This window comes from Drosophila sulfurigaster, chromosome 2R, assembly GCF_023558435.1.
Source record: "Drosophila sulfurigaster albostrigata strain 15112-1811.04 chromosome 2R, ASM2355843v2, whole genome shotgun sequence".
In the NCBI taxonomy this organism is placed as follows: domain Eukaryota; kingdom Metazoa; phylum Arthropoda; class Insecta; order Diptera; family Drosophilidae; genus Drosophila; species Drosophila sulfurigaster.
The window spans coordinates 8,784,325-8,797,900 of NC_084882.1; the positions used below are offsets into that span (position 1 = coordinate 8,784,325).

The 13,576-nt window shown below is 38.5% G+C and overlaps 1 protein-coding gene and 1 long non-coding RNA gene across 6 annotated transcripts in view; one reads left to right on the forward strand and one right to left on the reverse strand.

Moving 5' to 3' along the window:
* LOC133838867 (neuroligin-4, Y-linked) overlaps window positions 1-13,576 on the forward strand; it is a 77,357-nt gene that overhangs the window by 1,999 nt on the left and 61,782 nt on the right. The window lies entirely within an intron of this gene.
* On the reverse strand, window positions 10,528-12,253 carry LOC133838872 (uncharacterized). 3 transcript variants are annotated; one of them, XR_009894015.1, is made up of 4 exons: window positions 12,092-12,253; window positions 11,547-11,998; window positions 11,433-11,459; window positions 10,528-10,950 (listed from the first exon to the last, which is right to left on the reverse strand). It is a non-coding gene; the product is annotated as an uncharacterized LOC133838872 (long non-coding RNA). The 3 variants fall into 3 exon arrangements; XR_009894014.1 differs by lacking the exon at window positions 11,433-11,459 and having other exon boundaries at window positions 10,529-10,950; window positions 11,547-12,004; XR_009894013.1 differs by lacking the exon at window positions 11,433-11,459 and having other exon boundaries at window positions 10,531-10,950.

Consider the following 13,576-nt stretch of genomic DNA (forward strand, 5'->3'; position numbering starts at 1 on the left):
TAGTCGCTGTGATTAATAATGCTTAATTGCAAGTATTTGCGTGGCAGTAAATGCCAAGGAAGAGAGCCCGCAGCGAGGCTTTCGCCCTGACTGTATATTTGATTGATTACAACATTTTGTCGCACTAATGCCGAGCGAGCGGCAGCAACAAGAGCAGCACTAATCCTCTTGATAAGTTTTGCGTATACTTAACTTAACACTAAAGATTACTGACGCTTAGTGGGCCACGCCCCCCTCCTTGCCGCCTCGCCGCCTGTCCGCGAGGCTGAGATTGCTGTTCGCCGAAATTCTATACCCACTTGAAGGCTAATCAACAATTAATGAGCAATTAATATGCAATTTAGGGGCACAACTTTGCTGCCCACTGCACTGTCCCTTGTCCTTGACTGTGTGTGTGAGGATTTATTTCGGGGAGACTGTGTGTGTGTGTGTGTGTGTGTAATCAGGCGTGCCTTAAATGCATAAATTAGTTCACATGCAATTGCCCTGTAGTGTTGACGGTGGATAATTCTTGCTTCTCTGCACGTTAAGTATACGCCATGGTGTGTGTGTGGGTGCAACTGAATTCCATTGAAATTAAAAATTAACAATCGAACACAATAAGAAACCATTTGTAATTATTATTTAGTGAGGCGCAGTCAATACAATTGCACATATTAAATTTGTTGCCATTGTTTAAATAATTTGCATCAATATGATAGTATATTGGAAATATTTTAAATAAATGCTCAGTCAGTCGACAAAGCGAACATATTAAATACATAAAATTCCTGTTTCTTTTTAATTTACTTTTATTTTTTTCAAACATCAAGTGTCCGCGTACACAAAAACTATAAAAAACATATATGGAAAGCAAATATGCATAAAAATGTGCAGCTTTAATTAATTTTTAATATTTGACAAACAAAATTGCTCAATGTGAGAATCGTACAAAAAATGCAATGAATAAAGCAAACAAATATGCAATTCCATTTATATGTAAATTATATTCTACTCCGTTCGCAGTTAACATTTTGGCATTAAATTTAAAACAATATTTACACAAGTGCACAAGTACACAAGTTTTTCGCCATTCATAATTAAAGCTATTCGATAACAACTGAAATGTTTAAGGAGAGGGGGGGCAGAGCAGAGGCTAAATGTGTCAGAAACTGTAACTGCAAAGCACGTGCAGGTGAACATTAAATAATGAAAGCCATAAATCATGGTCATTGGCCTTGTCAGAAGGCGACTACAATAGCTTATGCTTGAGGTACACGCAAAACATGTCGAGCTAAGTTCATGCAATACTTTCGATAATAATAGTAGTTGTTTGGCTCAAACGTAAAACTTGCCGTGTTTTTAATGCTATTAAAAGTTAATTAGCAAATACGCGTAACGCTAATGACTCAAATTAGCAAGTAACTTGCGTAACTTCTACACAACTTTTGATGAGTCAGATTTGTTTGGTATAATGCCAAGCAAATTATATCCAAATATCGAGCCGAATATGTGGATAATTAAATGAAATAAAAATAACATGCGAGTTCGTGCTTAAGTTGGCTTGATGCAACAGACTCTCGCTTCTCTTTGCTCTGTGCATTAATTCAATTGTTGTTTAAGTTTCTCGTTTTTTTTGTTTATAGGGCAATTAGCAAAGTTTTCTGCATGGCTGCATAAAAATTGTAGCATACTTTGCAGCATCAACCCACGCGTATGTGTGTGTGGGTGTGTGTGCAGGATGCTTGTACCATATAATTGAATATTAATCATGCGCCGCCCATGGCCATAATTCATACGACACGTTGGCTCGGGCAGGTAACGAGACTCGTTCGATGCCATAAAGCACTACAAATAAAAATGCTGCTCGATACGGGTGCTCGCTTCCGTGTGTCTGTGAGTGTGTGTGTGTGTTTGGGTGCCTGCAACATTTATGTATGCAACAGCAAACGCTTAAAAAACAAGCACATGCAACAGCAACAACAACAACAATGACAACTGCTCATGTCAGTGGCTGCTCGAATGGCATGCACAGCTATAAATAAATTTGCTCATATTTCAGCACATGAACAATAATTAAATTCGTTTATATTGCACATGGGAACTGCTAACCATTTGCTTCGGCTTCTGCTTCGTCTCCTTCTTTCCCCAACTCCGCCCCCGCACAGTCCGCGCTGTCTTTATAGTTTTTTCCTCTGTTGACATTTATAATGGAAACGAATGCTGATGCTGCAGTTGCACTCTGCCTGCCCCATCATAGCGCACTTTTTTTGCAGCCCAATTAATTGTTTTTTGTTTTTGTTTTTGGTTTTTGCTTTGTTTACACATGCACAGCAGCACCGAAAATGTTTTGCAGTTAAGGCAAAAATTATTACACCACACAACCGCGTTTCCGATTCTGAAGTTTATGGCACATACTCGTAAAATCCAGTTTGTGCTACATTTTTTTCTTCTTTTGCTTATTGTTGAGGGGAATTGACAATATTGGAAATTAATTAAGGTGCCATTTGTGCGGTCCCCTTTGCTAATGGCGACAACTTGTAATGGCTTCGTTTTTACATAAAATGCAGAAAAACCCACGAAATTTTTTATCATTATGCATTTTGTTTATTTCACTGAGAGAGTTGATTAATATTCAGATCAGTAAATTTAATTTATTACAAGATTAAATCAGTACTTTTTAGTTTCAAATTTATTTATAAGTTAGTGCACTGCACTTAAGATATCGCTGTTAAATATCATGCAATTTATTTGCATTGGAATCTTAAGTCATTCGAGTAAATTTAAGCGCTGCAATAATGAATTGCTTGACTCGTAATTGAGATCCAGTTGTATCGGGTTGCGATGTTCTGGATGGTCATTACAGGACAGCAGGTCATAAATTTCACTGAGTCTGCAATTAAATGAACAATTCTTTTGCCTCGCAACTGCAGCGGCCCGTTTGATTAAATTAAAAAAGCTGCGCAAACACATGATAAATGTTTTATTGTAAATAATATTACGGCTGCGCTTTGGGTATGGCAATAATTTCCGTTTTTTTAATTATAATATTAAAAAGAACATGCGGACACATATTGATTTAAATGCTACAACGTATTTAATTTACATGCCTTGCGCATTCCACATACGCCACGTAGGCCACGACAAGTTTTAAATTTTTGACAAGTTGTCAGTGGCGTTCGCAACGCATCGAAACGCAACTCGACGCGACGCGACGCTAAACGGCAATAAAGTTGCTGAGAACGCGAGTATAAGCTGCGAAACAGTCACTAAGGGATCATAAAATTCCAACTGGTGAGGCTTTGTCAGCTTCAATTTCAGCACAATCTATGGTTGACAACTGCTCACAGCAAGTTCGAAAGTTATTCGAACGTTGCTTTAACAAGTATTTTTGACTACTTGAAAGATGCTTTAAGGTGACAGCAATTTAGACTTCTCGATTGTTCTCTTCGATTAGCTCAAAATGAAATTGCAGGTCAAATATCATTTTCGCCACTTTCCTTAGACTCTTCAAAACAGAATTTGAACTTTACCAACACGCTCGCTTTTGATTTGGTTTCATTCTTTTTTACTTTGGTTGAAAGTCAGCTACACTGAAAAAATAAAGTTGAAAATCAAGATATTGGGGTTAGTACTAAGAATTTAAAAAATGCCTCAAGAACATGAAAATCTTAATGTAATCTTGATTTCAATAACAATTTATATAAAACCCTCTTATTAATTAGAGGTAAAAACCTTACATGTATATATTTTTTTTACTATTTTATTTATTTATTAATGAAGAATGATTCGCGACTTCACAAATAATGAAAACACTGAAGGTTCGATAAAATATTATAGAAATTTCGATGGATTATTGAATTTTGTAACCTAAACCTAGTAATCTTTTTTCAGACAAATTTTTTCTTAAGGTGTTTGTTTTTTTAAGAACACAGTTTCTTAGACAAGTGTTCTTGATTCTAGAAATTGGTCTTTTTTCAGTGTACCGTTGAATATTCTTGAATTTGACTCAGACTCCAGCACACTCTCATTTACGCTCATTTACATTGTCACTATCAAGATGTTGCGTCCTTTGGCACTCATAAATGCCTTAACCGCGTGACGCTTGTTTCCACGACGAACAACAAGGATAACACGCATGTCTGCCTTCGACTCCTTTGCTGTTTTTCACTTTTTTTTTTTGTCATTTTCACGCGTCTGTGTTTTGGACCCTTTCACTCCTTCTGCTGTACTTTAAGAATTTTAATTTTGAAATGTCTTCGAAATGTTTCCCATCCACCTTTGAAGGCATTGCGGAGTTCTTTCGCGGCGTTTCTAAGTGACTTGGTGACGAGTTAATACACAAATATTAAATTCAGTCAAAGCAAAAGAGAGAACATCGAGTATTTTCTTAATTATGTCTCGTGTTACGCGACTTCTTATGTTCTCGACAGAAACATTCCAGCACGTTAAGTGTTTCTCACTGGCTTGATGAACTGCTGATGTCATAAGCAGAACATGTCTAGTTAATTATGTTGAAGGATTCCAGATAATGCGCATTTATCTTGCTCTTCCTTGCATTTAATGTTATTTAAATGTGGGTCAATTTAATTTGGCTAGAGAAAAGTGGATTTATTTTTAAAACTGAAACTCAAACACCAAAAAAAATAAACATATATGAACATATTCCACAGTATTTTCATATTATCGTAGAATATCCACAAGGTTGTTTTGATTAAGCAAATGTGGTAAATTTGGCTGCCACATGCAAGAGCAAGCGACTGTGACTGAAAGCAGGAAACACGTGACAAGAGGCATGCCACGCCCATGACGGCCCCCACTCTGAAATGCCGTCAATGTGAACAGGAAGGCTTTCTTTATATTTCTGGCTTATTTATGGGCTCAATCGACTAGCAGACTTGCCGCACTTTCGCTTGAGCCTGCGTCTAGGCACTTGGCCCGTTCATTGTGGGAAATAATAAAAGCGATGACGACTATGATATGCATGTGTGGCAGCCAAGAGAAGCCAATGAGATTGCTCAAGATAAATGGCATAAGTTGGCGTTGGCGCTGACGATGGCGATGGCGATGGCTCGAGCGTTGTTGGGACATGCCAACTAAACGGTTGAAGTGCTCAATATCCGAGAACTAGGCACAATAGCAACACTTGATTTATGTTTATTATGTTGGCCTGTCAATACAAGTATTACGAGGCAGAAGACCTCTTCTAGGTTTGGGGTTTATTAAAAGACAATGGCGTTGACAGCGTGGGCATAAAAACAAAATGCCAAGAAATATGGCAATGTTGCAAAATACGAAAATGGCAATTAATATTCTCCTGCTGCTCGGCTATTTAGTGAGCTATGCTGGAATCATTCGTGCATTCAGTCATGCATTCATTTATTCATTCGCTTTGAATATTCAAGTGTGCGGCGTTCGCTTGGTTTTGTCTGTGCGACGACCTTGAAATGCGCGCAAAGCCATCCACTTGCTTTCCATTGAATGTAGTCATGATTAATTGAAAATAAACCCAGTCGGCAACAATGAGAGTACATCATCATCATCATTCAACGGCAAACGGTAAAAATACCCGTACTCATGCCAACTATTAATATCCATTTGTGTAATGCCAAACAATGCAAATGCACACAAACACAAACACACACACACACATAGAGAGGAAATGAAACTTTTTTCTGCTGCTTGCAATGGCATTGAGGAGTGAATAGTCAATGGTAGAGTGGAGAATAAAGCATACACACACAAACACTCACAACATTCGTATACTCATACACACAGATGTGGTAATGATTTTTCACTGAATGAATTCGCTTGCATTGTTGCATATGAATTTCCATAATTACTAAAAATTTTCACCCAGCCTTTTTGGCGACTCTAAAATATGAACTCAACCTTGAATTGAGGACACGAATTTAAAGCTGGCTTTGTGTGTGCGACGACAACGCTTCGTATGCGCAATTTTTATGCAAATACGCAAACAATACAGAGAATGGATCACCAAACAAACCCGAAACCATATCCGTATTCCGTCCGATGTTGCCTCTGTTAACAGCATGAGTGATTTTTTCTTTCTTTGCTCTTTTTCTGAATGTATGTGTTTTTTTTTTTTGTTGGTACTCGCATGTTGTGTAGGCTTTCCTTTATGGTCGATAGCGACGGAGTGTGAAAAAGTGAGCTTTAAATAAATTAAATGTAATATGTAAGGGCTGAAAAGAGCCGACACTGAATTTGCCATGATGTGAGTAAATGGCGTGATTTTCAGTATATTCGGGAGTGAATAAAATAAAACCTTCTCAAGGCTGAATGAATTGCTGAAAATACTCGATTACGTAAATTGATTTGAATGTAAATTAAAATGTTTTCTTTCGACGTGATTTGAAATATATTTCTTTAAAGAAGACACCATATATTTAGACATTGCAAAGATCTTTTTTTAATGAAATTAAAAATACTCGAATGTGTTTAAAGTACAAAGAAATCAAGAATAAAATCTTGAATCAATATTATATGATATCAAAATTGATGTATTCCTTAATCAAGATCAAAATTCTACAAAAATGCTAGATTGATCAATCTTGAAATTCAAGATTATTATCTTGTTTGTTGTTTGAAGAATTGATAATTATAAAAATTGAACCAAGAAATCAAAATCTTAATGTAATCTGTAGTTTACTTTCACTCATTAACTAATACATGAAATATATTTAAAATACTCGTATGCCATAATTTTAAAGAATTATAAATTCAACATGAATAAGCTAATGATACTTTTGGTTTGCCTCTTCGAGGGCAGCTCAAACAAAAAAAAAAGTGACAGCCAGCTGATGTTCATTGTCAAAAACGCATCATCACAATCAGAGAATCAACAGCAGGAAGAAAGGAGGAGAAAAAACTATGAAAACTACTGTGCTAATTTGTTTTTGCACTTGTTGTTGTAGTTGTTGCTGTTGTCTTTTGTTTTTGTGTCACGGTCAGCTGCCAAAAAGTAAAGGACAGTGAGTGAGCCACATAAAGCAGACGGCATGTCAATCAAGCCAGTGCCAGTGTAAGATAAAAACTGAAAATAAAAAAGAAAACAAGTAAATAGGAGAGCACAAAAAAAAAAACAAAAGCAATAGCAACAGCAACAGCAACTGTGAACAGAATGTCTTCATTTGGCAGTGACACACACTAGCACACACACAGTGTGGCACACACACGTTGTGCAATAGAGAGACACACATAGCAAAGAGGTGGTCGAGAAAAAGAGAAAGAATTGTCAGCCCTGTGGGTTGTGCCATGAAAACAAAATTAATGTCAGCTGGCGACCCAACGATGATGTTATCTTCCCGCCTATCACATCTCTTCTCTCTTTCTCTGTCTCTGTCTCTCTCCCTCTAGTCGAGGCCTCTGCAGTAGAAGCATGTAACAGCTTTCTTTCATCAAAGCGAATTTAGTTTTGCTCATTTTTTTGGGGGGTTCTCGTTCTCGTTGTTGTTGTTGTTGCTTTTGCTGTACCGCCGACCTTGTTAATGACAAACAATATGCATAGTTTTGCAGCTGGCTCTGTTTCATTTGTTTCATGTGCCATTTTTGTCTCATGAAATGCTTATTCAGAGGGGCTCGGCAAATTCACAGCATCAGGCGCGCCACTTGCTTTCAGGCCTTGCTCTCCCTTGTCCCTTGTCCCACTTGACACAGTATCCCCCCGCCTCCAGTCTGTGTCCTCGCCTGGTCGTCTGGTCCCATTTAATGTTGAGCAATAAAAAAACGGAGCCGCTTCACAGGCGGCGGCAACTGGCAACAGCGGCAACATAAATAGGAAAACATTATAAACAAAATGCGTCCGAGTTGGACTACGACTGAGACTGAGGCAAGGCTGGCAAGAGAAGGCTTTTGATGTAACCCCGTTGCCTAGTTTGTGTGCCCAACGGAAATGTCAACAAGAGCAGGAAGAAAACGAGACCAAAAGAAGACGAAAAACGACTCACGAGCAAGACTGTTTGCAACTTGCTTCATTTTTTTTTATAGCACACATTATGCAAAATTCCGTTGCGAGTTTTTATTGGCGTAACAAAAATGTTTTTAATACGCAATGGTCTGGAACCGGAGTGATAAGCTTGAATTATATATATTTCCCTCTCTCTCGCTCTGTCTCGCTCTCTCTGGTCGTTTGTCTCTCTTTCACATACTCACAGTTTTGGGATTTTTTTATAGGGTCCCTGGGCAACGGTTGTGGTTGTTGTTCTCTGCACTATTTGATGTTGGCAAATTTATCTCTAAATGTGGGTCACTCTGAGCTGTTGATTGAGTTCTGGACGGGCTTTGGTCACTTTTGGGGCCAGTACTAAGTCCAAACCACCTTTTTTTTTTTGCTGCTCTGGACACATGAATGAAGTTCTGCCAGGGGAAAGCACAGAACACAAGCCAAAATTGCTAACATTCCCAGCAAGTTAGTGTTGTGTTGTATTCTATTCTGTTTTGTTCTGTTTGTAGATGGATGTGTGTTCGGTCAGCACGTGTTTGGTTTAACTTGTTGTTTTCATTTGAGGAGGAATGTAAATAAAATACCCAAATATGTGTGAGCATTTAAGCCAAATGAGCAAGTCTGAGGGAAAGCTTGTTGACCATACGATTGGTGTGTCTTTAAAAGAGGAACTTTGTCAAAAATATAAATAATTAAATTGGAATAGATGAAGTGTGAAACTCAGTTACTTTGAACAATATTTTATAACTTAATTAGCATAAATGATAGTTTATTTTCTGTCACTTTTTTCTTGAATTCGCCTCACGTTTAATTCGATTTCTTCCTAGGACTGACATTTGAATGTTTGCGTGCACAGCGAGTATAGACTTAAAAGCCAGGCCAATTTAGAATAGTCGTATATCCTTTTAGCAAATAGCACTCAGCTCTCTGTAGCCAATCAGAATGGTAATTGCAATGCTGCACACAGCAAGCAAACAATTTCCACAAAGAAAAAGCGAGAGAGAGACAGAGAGAGAGAACGACACAAAAAAAGCTAGGCACAGATAGTCACACATCTGGGCAAACAATAAACGCAATTAAATGCTGCATAGAATGTCGTTCTGTTGCTCGAGTTGTGCGTTTTGCCTGCGCCGTAATTTCATTGCATTCAATTACATTTTGTGCAACAATAAAATCCTTGAACTTTCGAGTCACAGTTGGGCACACCGAAGCACAGTGCTTGGGGCTGACCCACTTGAGAGATGCTTGAGCGGTCGAGGCTCTTGAAAATGAGTCTCCAAGGAATGGCACGAATGGCGTCACAAGTCCTTGTTTCGGTCTCGCTCTGTGCCCTTCTTGTGCGCCATTTTATAATAATTGCAAGTGAGACCGCCGAAAAAAAAACGCGACAACAAAAAAACGAAATAGAATGTAAAAACATAAACGCAGCCCTTAACAACAATATTTCAAGCCAACACAATTTTGCCTTTGTGTTTGAACTGCGGGTGGCAATTTGATAAACGCGGGCGTGGCATTGAGGAGTGTACATGCCTCTTGCCTCTTGCTCGTAGTAATTATGTAAGTGGAAAATTGAATAGGTTTGGGAGTTGAGCTGCGGCTTTTTACCCCAAAATAAAATGTATGTATACATTTCATGTAAAATGCTCGTTGCGGACGTGTGGCAGAGTGTTATAAAAATAATTCACCACGCTAATGGAAAAATAGAGCAAAAGTAACTAGAACAATTATAGATAAGATACAAATTAGAATTCAAATTAATTCGTAGTTCTTGCAACAAATAATGTTCCAAAAAAACATCATTTAGATTATCATATTAATTTGATACACAATCGAAATACACTTTCACTCGACTTATCTTAATTATGATTATGATTCTAAATAGTTGAGTTAAAATAATGTTTAACTCTAAAACAAATCTAAATAAAATGCTCCAATTGTGGCAACAAAGTTATTTAGATTACCTTGAAATAACAAAAATTCAAAATATCCAGAACAAAATATAATAAAATATTTAAATTTATTCTTAACACTTGCAATAATTCATAAAGTAGATTACACTGGTAAAATCCTCTTCAAAATATCCTTTTTTTTGTGTTGAATTAAAGACTGCGTTTTAATAAAATACATTTTCACTCATCTCAACTTAATAATTAATACAATTCTAAATTGTGTCTTTAGTTAAATGAAGAATAAATAAAACCAAAAATTAAATAAATCCTCTTTAATATGTGAAAAAAAGCTCATCCAAAAAATGCTTTAAAAATTCAAATCACGCTTTAAGCGCAACGGCGTAAGTGAATGAATCGGCATTTAAGCAGGGATTAAATACCAGGTTCATTAATTTGGGATGTAGAGAGGAGATAGTGCGGTCAATACGTGCGAGGGTGCGATGATAACAGCAGGAATTTCTCGGGAGTGGGAAGCTGCCTTTGTGCGCGTGCCTTAGCATGGCAGTGTTAGAAAGGCCGGCAGCGATACCAGAGCAGGCTCAACACACAAACAGAGGAGACCACAGCACAGCGGGCGAAGCGTTGGTTAGCATATGTAAAATGCCAAAAACTTTGAAAAGGAGCAAAGGCGATAGAAATCATTTTGAAAAATGAAGCGAGCAAAGCTAACAATGCCGAGCCTGGCCAAAAAAGGGAAGGCTCACAGCAAGAATGTTGGCTCGGCCACGCGGGCGTATACTTGACGTTAGTTTTACACGGGAAATTTTATAGCATAAATTTTGACAGGCTGAGAGACAAGGCAACACAAACAGGAAACAGGTAATAAAAAAGCTTCAACTTGAGACGATTCCCAGGGATGGGATGGTGGGAGGCCTTGGAATAGATCGTAAGCCATAACAAATGTTGAGCCATGCGTCACTCATACGCCAGGTGGCACAGCCAGGTGGTAGAACGTTGTGCAGCTCGTGCTGTGCCGTTCCATGTGGCATGTCATGTGTGTGTACTCGAAATGAATGTCCTCCAGCAAATTGCGAACGTTGACGCGTATCCCAAGTGCTGTGTGGAGGGAAACGTTTGAGTCCTGGCCGGCTAGTAGAAAATTCAATAAAAACAAATTGATTGCTCTGAAGGATTTGTGTGTTTTGTGTGCGAGCTGCCGAAAAAGGTAAACATCAGTAGAGCACAAGGTGAGGATGGGGGGAGGATGTTTTTATCTGCAGCTTTATGCTAAGTGCCACGTGAAAGATTGTCAGCGTGTAGGCGACAAATAACCACCGACGGCTTCCATCTGGCAGCGCACGTAGTCAAGATCAATGGCTGCCAAAAGGAAAATACGAAGAAGAAGAAAAAGAAAACCCCGCTAGGCAAATGAGACGGACTCGCCTTGTTAGCCGACAGACAGGATTAATGCCAGCTCATTTGACTGCGCCGTGGCTGCTACTTAAATTGACAACTTGATATCGACGTGGAAGTCAAAGATAGTCAGCTTGTCGTCTCGTCTCACCGCTCTCGCCATATATTTATATTTATATACTTACGTATATCGCCAGCACACACGCAGAGTCCTGCCATAAATTCGCAAATTCACTGACCAGGACGTGGACTAAGACAAGGCAGAGGCCGAGTCCGAGGCCGAAAAATGTGCTACTCACGCGTAATTCCGTTTTGGGCAGCTTCTTTGGTATTTTTCGTGGATTTATGTGTAGGCCAAGTTATACGACTACGAGTATATTCTCCGTTGGCCTTGGCATGTGCGTGGTCAGCCATGCGGCCTGTTGACTTTGCGTTGGCGCGCATAAAACACATTAAAATCCTTTTTATGACCAACATAAAAGTCAATTCCGATTTCTTGAGCTTGGTCACGCCAAAGCGCTTGACCCAAAAGGGGCACCCACCAAAAACAGAAAAAACAAAAACAAAACAGAAAAAGGTATGCTGGCAGTCGGAGTAGGTAAGGCACCTTACGGACAAATTATTTGCCAGTGCATTAAAAAATCATGCCGTCTCTCGGCTGTTGAACATTTTGTTTTAGTGCTGCCGTTGCCATTTCTTCACTTCAATTTTGTATGACCCGTCCTTCAAAGTTTAATGTCTGATAGCAACCCTAGAGCTTAAATATGTGGGATAGAGCTGTGCTTAAGTTTAATTCCAATTTAAGAGCCATAGACTTGGGATATGAGGTAAAAGCGTTTCTTACCTCAAGCACAAACATAATTTCATTTGGGGACCTTTGTTATTAATTAATGCGTCCAAATCACATAAAGAAGTTTTGCTGTACTTAAAATAAACTCTATACCTATTATAGAGAAATGAAAGCATTACAATTTTTTGTTGTTATTCTTAATCTATGCTTTAATACAACAAAATTACTAAGCATCTTATGATCAAAAGATCAAAAATTCTTTTAAGCACACGAGTAAGTAGAGCATCACATGCATAAATTTAAATCATTTTTGTTTCGTATCTGTTACATAATCCCGAAATCGTTATGCTTCGCTGTATATCTGTTCGAAGCCCAGCATCCCTGACAACTCGTCGCTTGAGGCTTTTCTATTTTGGACATTTGCTGTCCCGATAAGTATGCGAAGAGCTTTTACAATCGCATGATGTCCTTGGCATGCTTCCAAATCCCGCACAGCATTTGCCCGAGCCTCACAATTAGATGGCCCGGCGACACTTTAACCCAAAAATAACCCAATTCTCTCTCACACACACACACACACACACACACACAAACATGCTCGTACACACATATTGAGAGACAGCCAAAGGCATGCGGCAACCATAAAAATCCATGCAAACATTATTTAAATGCGCCCAAAAATATGCTTCAACAAAAAATAAGGCAGAAAGAAAACAAAAATGAAGCATCGAGGCACAAAAGCGAAAAGCAAAAATCAAATAAATGGCAATTTAATACACTCAACATGCCATTTTATTGTTCTTGTATTTTGCAAATGTTCCTTGTTGTTTCTGTTCTGTCGTTGTTGTTGTTGCTTCAGTTGTTATTCTTTTCAAATTGTTATTGAAACAACATAAATTTGCTGCTCGACGTGTGTTCGACGTTACTTATTTGAATAAAGCGCCTACCCAGCGAGAACACCAAAAGCCTGCATAAAAATATCAAAATACACACACACATACATACACGCGCGCTTTCACACATTCATATATACTGACATATAGTATATACATTCAGCATCACAGCGAGCAACAAGAACAGCGAGAAGGAAAAACAATTGCTGTGGATTTGGCAGCCCATTCCAAAGGGTTTTGCAGCATAAAACAAAATTAAATAAAATGTAATACAAACGCGCTAAAAATTTGTTGCTACATCGCGTGTGTGTGTGTTTGTTGACATGCGCCTGCTTGTTTGTTTTGTTTTTCCGCATTTGTGTGCGTGTGAAGTGTTATCGGTAAGCCGACGAAAATGAAATAAAAAATCTGGCGACCAGCCCCGATCTCAAATGCGATAACGCCCAACAACAAAAAGCAGACTTAACATATATACATACTCTCACACACACACACACACACACACACATGCGAGAGTGAGCCGCCATATTGACAGCAAATTTTGTATAGCATACTTATGAGCGCTGCCGCGATTTACATTTACATTTGCAGAGTGAGTGCCCAATTTGGTTTATTTAATTTTGGTCAGTCGTAAATCTGAGCAATC